The 12,913-nt window shown below is 43.1% G+C and overlaps 1 long non-coding RNA gene across 4 annotated transcripts in view; it reads right to left on the bottom strand.

Annotated features, from left to right (window-relative positions):
• The window catches only part of LOC111097748, a 101,904-nt gene extending 94,631 nt beyond the window's left edge, over positions 1–7,273 (bottom strand). For 2 of the 4 annotated variants that reach the window (XR_005365971.1, XR_005365968.1), the window contains exons 1-2: positions 7,157–7,233; positions 528–725 (exon numbers count right to left, since the gene is read on the bottom strand). This is a non-coding gene — a long non-coding RNA (uncharacterized LOC111097748). Of the gene's footprint in view, positions 1–527; positions 726–7,156 lie in introns of all 4 variants that reach the window. The other 2 variants (XR_005365969.1, XR_005365970.1) reach the window with 1 other exon arrangement.
• Positions 7,274–12,913: the final 5,640 nt, after the last annotated feature.

Genomic DNA, 12,913 nt, shown 5'->3' with positions numbered 1-12,913 from the left:
GAGGAAGTGGTAAAGGGGAGTGGGCAGGGATTGGGGTCTTAGGAGGGATCTCAGTGATGCATGCTGCCCCAGGCCCTTAGTGCAATGGGGAATTGTGTATTGATTAATATAAAGGAGCACACCTTGGATAAACTTATCCAAATCCTGTTTGGCTACAACAGCCTGGATTTTTACTGATATCTGGTAGACAAGCACTTTTTGTGGCAGTGTCTGAGGAAAGCATTCTTGTTTTCAGTGCCACCCACATATCCAGTTTTATAAGCTAAATTATTTCCCTTACTTGAGAACTGCCAAGAATGAGCTTAAGTACTTGATATAGCCATGTTATTTTTCATACCACTTAGCACCCAATACAACCACCACCAACCCCCTCTTCCACATATCCAAACCCTAGCCCTAGCCTCACTTCCTCCTCCCTAGCCTCTCACCTCGCCCACACAAATCAAATGTTCTCACCATGGCCCCATGCCCCCCTTTCTCCATTCCCAACTCCCAACCCCCACTGCAGGCCTGGCTCAAGCTTTCACCTGTGAATTGACTTTGCCTCCAGAGCAAACTTCTCGCGTCCTTCACAGCTCTGATTGCATCTCACCTCTTCCTTGGAGCCTTTCTTGGTTCCTCCATGCTGGAAGTAATCTCTCTCACCCTTGATAATTCCCAGGCACTGTGCTTCTAGTCCCATTATAGCATTCATCATTGTCTACCTAGTATAACTGGGTGAATTACTAAGAAAGAAAATAAATGGTATAGACATGGCTTTCCCTATATCCACCTCAGGATAAAGGAGCCAACATTGCCTTTTTTTCTGAGATCCAAGTTGGTCTTTACACACACATGCATGTGTACACACACAGAATTTATATTTCAGACCCACTGAGGAAGACTGAGCTGAGGTTACTGCATGGGACTGGTGGATATGAGGGCTGACAGGGGAGAGGGAGAAACCACTGGCTTGAGGAGACAAGTTTCCTCTGAGACAGAGGCTGAGGAGAGGTGCCAGTGGCCTCAGTGACAGGCAACACCTTGCGTGGGTGGGGATAGGAGACTGGGGGCTGCTGGATGGCAGGCAGTGGTATAGGAAGAGTATCTCCATGACTTCACCCAGAGTGTGAGGACTGGGAGGCAAAGGGACAGGATCACTCTCTAGATGGCCACTGTGTAGGCAAAAGACAAATGTGAAGATGGAAACTCCGTGGCCCAAGGACTTGGCTCCAACCCCGGTTTGGGGTACCAGGATTCACTCATGTATAAAGTACACCCATTAATGGCTGAGATTTAATTTCCCACCAAACAGGCAGATGCAGACTCATGACAGATAAAAATTTGATCTGGAAAAGTAAAGACTTATGGCATGGATTGTATTAAAAATTCACAGCTGCTACATTTGTGTTAAGTCGCTCATGGGCATGCTTGCTTTCCCAACTGCACTGGGAACCCCTGGAATTGGGGTCTTTTCCTCCCTCGTCCTACCCTCCCCCACCCCATCCCATCCCAAGCTTCCCTGGCCCAAATTATTGAAAGCAGTCCCTGAGGTGGCAAAATAAAAACTAAAGGAAATGATGCCATTTCACTGGCAGTTTGCAATCCTACAACCGTAAAAGGCGAGTGACTAGGTCATCTTTCCATAAATCCCCAATTCTGCTGGAAAAGCAGACAAAGGCAGCTGGGGAGCCAGACTACAGCTTTGTTTTTGCAACTCTTTCCATTGCAATGCCCTTTATATATGCAGCCCGGGTGGAATGCATCATAAAAGGTGACATTTTATCACAGCAGTTTGTAAATTTTACAGAAGCAGGCTCCCTGTAAATCACCCAGCTTATTCCCTCGCTGACTTTATTACAGCAAATCCAGTCATGGATAAACTGTATGCCAGTTTACTTGAAATTTATCTTTTTTATTCAAGCTGAACTGAGTCCTTTTAATATTCTTCTCTCTTCTAATGATAAGGCATAATGATAACCTTATTTTCTATTCAGACAGCTTTAAGGACTCTCATTTCTCTGGAAATGCAGTTCCTATTCAGGGCCTCTTTTCCAGAGCCATTTAGAATTTGTTTGTTGTGTCAGAAAAACTGGGTACCTCCCTGCACCAGGTTTTTTAAGTTCCTGGAACTTACATGTGTTTTTCGTCTTCATTTTCCCACAGCATGTCTGCTTGCTCGGGCCCAGGGCTTTTCCCTCCTACAGCGGCTGCACCGGGGCCTCCTTCTACCCACCTAGCCCACCCACCCACAGTTCCATCCTCCAGATCATATATCTTGGAATAACACAACTACACAGAATTGCTCATCCACCCACCCTCTTATACTGACCATTACATGTGGCTCCTGAGCACCTGACCTGTGGCTAGTCCAAACCAGGATGGATGTGTAAACTACACCTATCAGTACACCAAAGATTTAGTTCAGAAAAAAAAAGAAGTAAAATATCTCATTGACAATTTTTGCATTGATTACCTATTGAAAGAATAATACTTTGGATTAGGTTAAATAAAACAGATTAAAATTAATTTCACCTGTTTCTTTTAACTTTTTAAATGTGGGGATGCCTGAGTGGCTCAGCGGTTGAGCATCTGCCTTTGGCTCAGGGCGTGATCCCGGGGTCCTGGGATCGAGTCCCACATCGGGCTCCCCACAGGGAGCCTGCTTCTCCCTCTGCCTGTGTCTCTGCCTCTCTCTCTCTGTGTCTCTCGTGAATAAATAAACAAAATCTCTAAAAAATAATAATAAATAACTTTTTAAGTGTGGCTCCTAGAAAATTTAAAATGACATTTGTGGCTTGGACCATATTACTGTTGACCTGGGCTGTTCAGGGCAAATCCCCTCTCCTTGCTAGATGGAAGTCTCACACTCTCTCAAGAAGGCTTCTCTTCCCTCCCTCATCACAAGGTTTTCTTCTTCCTTTGGCTTCTATTTCACTTGAAGCAGACATATCATTGTTTAGCAGGTGATTGCTAATTTTGTCCTCCCAAGTCCACAGGTTTCTCCATAGACCTTGAGGCTCATGAGCTTAGGAAGGGTACTTCTAAGTGACTTGAACTTCCTTCAGTGCCTTTGCTAGTTCTTGGTGCACAGTAAGGTGCTCACAGAAGAGACAAGTGAAAAGATGTGGAACAGACGACTTTTGAACCTCACTGATCTTGTGGTCAGGAACACAGCTATTTACTAGACTGCAATCTTCTTGAAATGAGAGGCCCTACCTGATTACCTTCATACTCTCTAAAGACCCTAACTGAATGCTGCGAACAAAACAGTGTCTGATCAAACATGTCTTCAATTGACTGAAGTCATATTGTAACAGTAGAAGAACCCAACCAAGGTGAAAGGTCTTCACCAGGTCAAAGAACCAAGGGCAGACCCAGAACTGGGCCCCCAGGATAGTGGTCGCAGCCACAGATTAAGTCCTTGACTAATGGGACAACTGTTTTCTCTCTTTATAGACCATTATGGACACCCTGGTCCCATGAGGCTATTTCCTGGTGATGCGCCATCCACCTGTGTACGCCATTTGGCTGAAAGCTAAACACCCCAATCAAGACAGCAATGAATAAATATTAGAAAAAGGCTTTTAAAGCTATTAGGTTCTTAAACAGAGAATTACACAGTTTGAATAATTCAGAGAAAATGACAGTGCAGGCCAAGAACTTTGTGAACTTGCCAACATGCTTCCGTCTACAAGTGTCTTGCGTTCCAAGGAGGCTCTCATCAACTAGAGCCATGCTGACCACATGCCCCTGGCTGCCTGCACCAGCGTGCACCTTGGCTGACAGCACCTTGTGGTTATTCAGAGTCTGGGGCTTGCCTAAGGGGTTATTTCCACTTCTTAGTCAACACACCAAAAACACCTTGACCTTAGAGTGGTGGACAGACTCAGGATACTGAATAAGGGGATTTGATTGTGAATTCCAGTCTTCTGCTTATTATCAGAAGGATTTAGTCCTCTCTAATCTCAGTTTTCCCAGCTGTAAAATGGAAAAGAAAAAAATTCTGCCAATGATGTAATATGCTGAGAAAATATCAGTTCCTTTTCTGGCTTCTTTTCTAGGTAAACAGCAGAGATTCCCATGTACACATAAACACTTACCCTCATGTCTAAAAATTATCAGACCCTTGCTACTTAAACTGTCAACCAATAGCCAGCAGTCTCAGTTTAACTCAGGAGCTTGTTAGAAGTACAAATTCTGGGGGCCTTCCCCAAATCTACTGAATCGGGTTTATCAGGTGTGTCTCATGCAGTGTGAAACTTGGGCAAGCCCTTCTTGAGAAGGATGACTGGCACTGGAAGTGGGACATAGTCAAAGAGACTGCAGACAGGTGTTCATGAAGAATTTAGAAGATCAGAATAAAATCTACAACCTTAGCTTTCTCAGTAACCTGCTTAAATCAGCCTTTAAGGAACTGAGGCACTAGGCTAAACAAGCCACAGACCAGGGTGGCCCATTCTATTCCCGACTGCAATCTGACCTTAAAATAGGTGAGCCCTGGTCCTCAGGGGGTGGCAGTCTCCTTGCCAGTGAATCAGGTGACACTCTTTATTCTGCATAGAATGGATGTCATGTTTCATACTAGATCAGATAAGAAGATGTAGTTACCCTATTACTGTAGGGATGGGTGCCTGAATGATAATGTAGCCTTGATGAACTTGCTCTGGAAGTATGCTAAGGAATTCACAAAGTTAGAAAGGAAATGAGGGGGCCACCCCAAGAGAAGAAGACATGAACGAAGGCCATAAAGAAGAGACTGTATAGAAAGTAAAAGCCAGCAATGAGAAGACCAGTTATGTCCAAGCAGAGGATTAGAGACGGAGAATTGTAGAAAGGGGGCAGATAGTGAAGAGCCTTGAATGCCAAGCTAAGGAGTTAGATTTTATACTATAGTTCATGAGGGGCCTCAGATATCCACGTTTTGAGGGGTTTTTTGATTATTTATTTGTTTATGAGAAAGATGCTGCCTATACATATGTTGGAAGATAATTCTCCATCAGTCTAGAGTTTATGCAGATCTCAAACTATCTCTTCAAGAGATTGTTAGAATAGCAAACAACCTTAGAAACTAGAAATAGTGTATCCCTTCAGGTTAGAGAAAGGATTTGTTTCCTGGCCTATATAGTAAAGCTTAGAGATCCCTCCCCAGATACATTTCAGGGCAGTAAAAATTAAGATGTCTGCTTTTCAGCCTAGAGAAGATTGACTTACCCTCCAGAAAAAAAGTAAGGTCTCTCCTTTTTTGGAAGTGAGGGATAGGTAGGTTGCCAAGGGCCTCTATAAGATCAGAACCTCCTTATGCGGGGTTCCTCTGCTGTAATGCCCTCTACCACATGTGCAGTTACCACCTAGCCCTCACCGTATCGCCATGGGGAGACTGGGACCTGAGGAACCGGTGCAGCCTTTGCTCTATCTAATGAGCTGTGTTTGTCTATGACCCATAAGCCTTCTGTTTCCTGTTAGTATAGATACATACACAGATGCACGCACACACACACACACAACACACCATGGCAGGATAACTTGTTAGCTTGCATGCAGAATAAAATCTCAGACCTTTCACAATTTCTGACTTAACAATATATAGTGGGCTTAAATTTGACGCTCTTCTACAGGCAATGGCTACATTTTCTGGCTATTGTTCTCATCTGATCAACAAAATTCAGGGTTAGGAAACCTCTCATTGCCACAGCACAAGCCTGCGCAATTCAGCCCTATGTAGAGATGCAAAACAGAACAGGTTTTTCCAATACCAGGAAAGTGACAGGAATTTTTTTTTTTTTTAGATTTTATTCATTTATTCATGAGAGACAGAGACATGAGAGATGTTACCCTATGAAAGGAGGTGGTTCAGTGGCTTTGGTTAGAGCAGGCTGGGTGGTAGAGCCAGAACTATGGTCTGTACATTCACTAGATCCCATGTGCTTGCAACACATGTTGGAATATACTTTTTTTTTAAATGTCTTTGGCTTTTAGTGGTTACCATTTGCCAACTTTTAACTGAAATGGTTGGATTTGTCAGTCTGCTTCAGGAACTTTTTCTTATAATTGGTAGAAAGAGTGCTTTTCCCTTAGGATTTGATAAGGATGATAAAAGGATTCATTTTGGATGACTAAATCCACTCGGTGGAATGGATATATAATTTCCAGAGGAGTTAACTTAAGTATAACTTATAGGCCAAACTACAAGCATGATATAGTGTGATTTCTTTATTACTTTATCTCTCCTTGCTAAGGAATGAAAAAAAAAAAAAAACCCAAAAAACAAAACAAAACCCCAAACTTATAGTTTCTATTGAGGCTTCTCTTCTTTCAATACTTTGGTTTTACTCTTGTCTATGTTCATTGCAGTTTGCATTACATACTAAACTGCCTTAGAAATTCAAAAAATTGAATACACTTTATTATCAATTAATGAGACTTTTCAGTGTCTTCACATGCAATTACTTAAGTTTGGACTCCATTTATAAATGGACTGCACCTCTGAAGCCTCATCAACCTTAATTCTCATTCATACTGTGTCATGTCATGCTAACACTTCTAACTTTTTCTTTTAAAAATTCTCATCACTGGGTGCCTGGGTAGCTCAGTGATTGAGCATCTGCCTTTGACTCAGGTCATGATCCTAGGGTCCTGGGACTGAGTCCCGATCAGGCTCCCTACAGGGCGCCTGCTTCTCCCTCTGCCTGTGTCTCTGCCTCTCTCTCTGTGTCTTTCATGAATAAATAAAAATCTTTTAAAAAAAAATAGCCCTGTTACTTGCTAATTCTGTACCTTAAGCAAACCAATTGACCTCTCTGGGGCTCAGATTTATCCGCAAAATGAGGGTGTTTCATCAAAGGCCAGCTTTAAAAAGGTATACCCTCATGAGTAAGAGGAGTAGTGACCTGAATAAAGAAAATGAAAGCAAAAACAAACAAACAAACAAAAACAAACAAAACTTCCAAACCCCCAAATAATAATAGAGAATAAAACTTAACACAAAGATATGTTTTCTATTTTTCTTTGCCCTTTTCCATACTCTTTGTCCATTTGACCCTACTAAATATACAAAAAGAACCACTTTTTAAGTACATATCTCAGGTGAGGAAACAGAAAAATCACAACGCTGGTCAATGGTAGAACCGGCACCAACATTAATATGCTAATTACCAGCCTAGGACATTTCATGTACCTGTTAGGGGCTGCCCTCAAGTTGTATGGAAGTATTAGAAGCCATAAGGCTTCAGTAAATATCAACTGGTGTTCTACTCCACCAAGAAGATGGCAGCTGCACCCGTGTCATAGGACATGATGTTCTTTAGAATGGAAAGGGGGCAAAAGATTCCCTTTGAGTTTCTCTGGAAGGCCATTCTTGCAAACCCATTTGAAAAAACTAAGGATCTCATAAATTTGGAGCATTTCCATCATCTTGGAACTCCCATTTTGATTTTGTCAAAGGATAAAAATGCAATGTATCAAATATTTGGATGCAAATGAAATGCATACAAGATACCTGGAAAATTAGTCAAACTCTAATTCCAAAGACTGATGGCATGACATTAATGTTATTCAAGCGGTCCTCTTTTGGATTTCCCCTTCCAGAATTCAAATCACTCTTTCTAAGACAACTTCGATTTTGTGTGATCTGAAATGAACCTGGCATTTCTTTCCTTTCATTTCTCAAACCTCCTAATTGATTTTTTTTTCCTAATTGATTTTTGAGTCATAAATTACTTTTTTAAAAAAATATATTTGATTTGAAAATAAAATGCAAAGTTATTACCATCTAAAAGGGTTTGAGAAAATGTATTGTCAGTAATTTACAGGAATAAAAAGCACCCATTCAACTGTGCGGTAAAGTGAACGTCTTAAATGATCTGTGTGTAGATTTGGCACAACTTTTGTACAAAGTAGAATAAGGACTCTAAAGTAGCACTGCATGCTTAAGTCTCTAATTATAAGATGTAGTTACTTAATCACATATTGTTAGTACCTGATTACATAGATCTGTACTAATTCTGTAATTGTGCTTAATTATATTAACGAAGCCAGTAATCAGCCCACAAAAAATACAAAGAATTTTGCATGAAGAAATCCTTAGCAAACTGGATTATATTTAGCAAGAAATAGCCTCTAAAAGCAAAGCTATTTCTCACACTTGTCCCACCCACAACCTCCCAACCTGTAACTACTGCTCTGAAGTGTGCCTCTACACAGATGAACTCTCTATGTAGACTCAGTCACAGGGGAAGACAAAGAGTGACTTAGAGCAATGGAAGAAACCTTGAGATCTATTCAGACTCTCTGTCTTTACAATAAGGGAAACTGAGCCCCAGACAGGTTATCCAACTTGTCAGAAATTACACAACTAGTAAATGGCAGAAATAGACATGAAACCTAGGTCTCTCCAAAGTTCAGTGCCCTTTCCCTTTACCAGGTCTTCATGCAGGAAGCCACAGATGCCTCAGGTCCGGAATTTGGGGGTCTCTGAGACCAGGACAATTGAAGATACTAATCAGAACATATGCGCTCCAAGATCTTTTTTTTTTTTTAAGATTTTTTATTTATTTGTTCATGATAGACATAGAGAGAGAGGGGGGCAGAGACACAGGCAGAGGGAGAAGCAGGCCCCATGCCAGGAGCCTGACGCGGGACTCGATCCCGGGACTCCAGGATCACGCCATGGGCCAAAGGCAGGCACTAAACCACTGAGCTACCCAGGGATTCCCGCAGTCCAAGATCTATCTTGCTTTCTCGCTTTGACTCAGCATTATCCATCTGGCATTGGATTTGACAACCCAAATTCCAAAGAGCAGTGCCTTACCTAGGCAGGAATTTTTATTTCCCTCAAATAACATAAACTCAGAGAAGGTAGAGGAGAGCTCCACGTAGATTATCTGGAGCCAGGCACTTCTAGCTTTCTTCTCTGCCATTCTTCGGGTAAGAATCTCGTTCTCATTCTCTCCCAATGGCTGTATGATCTCCATTCACAAATTCTGCATTCCAAGCAACAGGAGGGAAGCAAAAGAAGAAGCAAGAAGTGGTGGGTGCTTCTATTAAGGAAGGAGAGCTTTCCCAGAAACCTTCAGCTTACTTCTCATGAGCTAGAACCTTGTGACATGGATAGTACTCGTTGCAAGCAAGGTAGGGCAATGAGGTTCCTTGGCTGAGCACACGCCACGGGAGGGCAAACCAAGGTTCTGTTCATAAGAAAGAGAGTAGGAATACTGCTAGGAGACCAGCAGCCTCTGCCACATTTGAGGAGTCTGTCCTTGGGAGTGTTCCATGTACAGAAAGGAAACAAAGATACAGAGATGATAGACTTAGTATTTCAAAAAAGGATACAATGTTAGGGCTTCACTTCCCTCACTTAAAAAGGAGAGGTTGGGGACACCTGTGTGGCTCAGTGGTTGGACGTCTGCCTTTGGCTCAAGTCGTGATCTTGGGGTCCTGGGATCGAATCCTGCATCAGGCTCCCTGCATGGAGCCTGCTTCTCCCTCTGCCTGTGTCTCTGTCTCTCTGTCTCTCTCTGTGTGACTATCATTGTACATTGAATAAATAAATAAAATCTTTAAAAAAAATGGACATTGTCAGGAATATACGTAACCTAACTTTGCTAATTAGCAGTCTATTTCCTCTCAGATACTTATCAAGCCTCCAGGGAGGGCTTCTCCAGGATGGAAAGAGGCTTTGGGAGGCCATTGATGCAATTACATTGCATTGTGTGTATATATTTACGGCCTGCTTCCTTCTTAGGAGAGGACACTCAAGAGTGCTGATAGAAATTTCTCCACTGATCAGAGAAAATCACTGCCTGGGACTCCTGACCTTTGTCGTGTGTCATAGGTTAGACGCTCAAATTGGTCCTTCCAAGAAACAGGCCTCCTGTCTCCATCCCTGACCAGGAAGAAATGGCAGGAGAGCGTGCAACCTGTGACTGGGAGGGTACAGAAGGTCACCCCAGTGGCTGCCTTCCAGAACAGGCTCCTTTGAATCACAGAATCCCAAGAATGGGAAGGACTTTAACAGTCACCTTGAGAATCACACACCCCCTCCCCTGACCTGGCTCCATCCCTGCTAACATCTTTCCCAGCGGCATCTGAGCCACACTGGAAATGCACCAGGGCAACTCAATCTCACTTTTGCAAAGCTCCATGCATCAGAAAGTTCTTGCTTATATTGATCCCAAATCTGTTTCCCATAGTTTCCACACCTGAGGGCCAAAATAATCCAATTACATTATTCACATGGAAATGAAACGTCTTCCCATATACCACACCTCTTTGAATATTAGTGGAATCTTTTGCTACCTCCACTTAAAAACTTGCAGTTTGTCTTTCAAATCCAGCTCATGGCCTTCCAGGAATCCAATGACCCTGCACCCCCAACATCATCCCCTGTGTGCTCCCAATGCTCTGTGTTTGTCCAGTCATCGCAGTGCAATCTACAGCCCCCACTAGACTATGAGCTCCTTGAAGGCAAGGTCTGTTTCTTTTCTGTTGGCATCCCCAGCATATAGCCGTTTGAATAAATAAATGTCAAATAAATATCTTTTTAAAAAATCATGAATGATAAATGTTACCTCTGAGACTTCTTCAGGCTAAATATACTGCACTCATCTTTCCCACGTTTGGCTGAGTTTTCTTACCGCCATTCTCTACAGGCAGCCATGTGAGCCTCCTAGACCCCCAGCTACAGGGAGTTTTATCAGTCAAGGGCCCCAGCTGTAGCCCCAGAAATTCACCACCATGTTTGCACTAAGGCCACACTCCCCCTAGGCTGCCAGCCAATGACTGAATGCATTATGGAAATTAAATCCCAGAAAACACAGGATGCTCATAGCTAACTTTGGCTAGAGGACTCCCCAAAGGCCTTCCCAATCTTTCCTCAGCCTGCATGACAATCTAGAATACTTCCACCCAACCTCTCTTCCCTCTCTCCTGCAATTGGGTAAGACATATTGCATTCCAATGGCTTTCTCAGCCTTCCCTGGCTCTCTCTATTATTCTCCCAAAGCATTTCCCTTAATAAAAATCATTACACGTTTAATCCCAATTGGTGATCTGCTTCTCAGAAGTCCCAGACTGACGTATCCATCCAATTCTACATGGACATCCCTCTTCAAGAGGGTTACCCTCATCTATACATAACAATTCTGTAGTCAGGAAAGCAGGAAAACTGTGCTTTCATTAATGCAACCGAAATGGTACTCCCTTTCTTAGCAGCTACCTCACACTGTTGACTCATATTGAGCAGCCTCCTTTGAATAGAAATGAAATTCTTAGCCTCTAGCCAATTCCAACCCTTGGTTAAGATTCAACATAAATTTCACTTCCTCTAAGGCTTCCTGACACACACCTTCCTTCCTTAACACTCAGCATGTACCACTATTATGTAACACTATACAATCTTTTCTTTAAATGTATATCTTCCAAGAACATGACCACTTCCAGGGCAGAGACCATATCTAAGTCGTCCCTTAAGTCCAGTGTCCAGATGCTAGAAAATGACTTTTTATTTGATTAATAAACAAATGCCATTTCTCTTTAGGTCATTTTAAAGCTCCTTGGGGACAGAGATAGGGTTTTTGTCTCTTGAATCCCTTACAGTGCCTTGCTCAAGGATGAGTACATGTAGATGTTCAAGAAGTATGTAGTGTATTCAACTGAACTGCTAAAAGGAAGTTGATACACCTCAGTCCCACATCAAACCCTAGGTCAAAAAGGATGCTTGGGGCTAAGGAGCCAGAAGAGAAAGAGATTGAATATATTGGGGTTTCCTCTATGGGTAGGAAGATCTTGTCCCCAGGCTGCCATTCCAGAACCTGCCCCCCAGCCCCACCTCTGATCTGGGCTCCACAGAATGGCCACAATAATCTTTTAAAATAATCTTTCACAATAATATTTTTAAAAATCGGATGGTATCACTCTTTTGTTCAAACCTCTTCGATGGTTTCACATTGCACTGAGAGTTAAAGTCCAAACTCCGTTTTAGGGTCACAAGGCCTGCATGATCCACCTCAGGTCACCTTCCTGACCTTGTCTCATGCCACCATAGCTGAGTGCTCTGATCTCCCCCAGTTCCCTAAACCCAACCTGCTCTCTCTATTCCCAGAGCCTTCCAACACTGTGCCCTCTGCCTAGGACCCTTCCTCCTGAATTACGTCTCCTTTTGCTTCTGCTTCCAACTTAAATGCTGCCAATGGAGCCCATCACACCTGCAACCCTCCCTCACTATACTTGATTCACTTCCTTCATGGCTACTGTCACAACTGATAACTGAGTGGTCCACATTCACTTTTCACAGGAACAACCTACCATATATCCCCTCAGGACAAGCCATGCCCAGGATGGCTCCAGGAAAGAGTCCTCCTCCCATCTTGGCCAACACTTTGGCTTTCCCTGGCTCTGCTGACCTTCTCAGACCTGGCCACTCCTCCCTTGATTTATTCTCAAACTTGAAATCTCTACCTGACAGCATCTGCTTTGGGATCCCTGACCCATCTCAAGGTGAATCCCTGTGAAACCCATCAGGCTCTAAATGACTCATTGCCTAAGAACCTTTATGTCTTATCCATGCCTCACAGGAATCAAATGAGACTTGTGTGGAAAGGGAGGGAGGATGTTTGACGAGGCCCCTTTTCTGGCCAAAATTATTGTGTGGCCATTTCTATGCTTCAGAAGCCAACATGTTGGAGCAGGGCACCCTGCTGGGTATCTTCCTCCCAAAGTCCCTCAGGAAGGGAGGTATGTGGCCCCTCTGGCTTCACACCCCAATCCTATCAAGAGCCTCTATGTCCACCCTCCAAACCCAGGATTTGAGCAGGGTTCAATACCAGTTCTAAATTCCTGTGCTCTCCTCTCCTGTTCCTCTCTCCAAACACCTCACCAATACCCCAGAAAAGATTCTTATCTCCAAAACCTATTCAGTTGTCATCATGCATTGTCT

Source organism: Canis lupus, chromosome 10 (assembly GCF_011100685.1).
Source record: "Canis lupus familiaris isolate Mischka breed German Shepherd chromosome 10, alternate assembly UU_Cfam_GSD_1.0, whole genome shotgun sequence".
Lineage (NCBI taxonomy): Eukaryota > Metazoa > Chordata > Mammalia > Carnivora > Canidae > Canis > Canis lupus.
The sequence above is the reverse complement of the archived record's forward strand: the minus strand, read 5'-3'. Positions and strand labels throughout refer to the sequence as shown.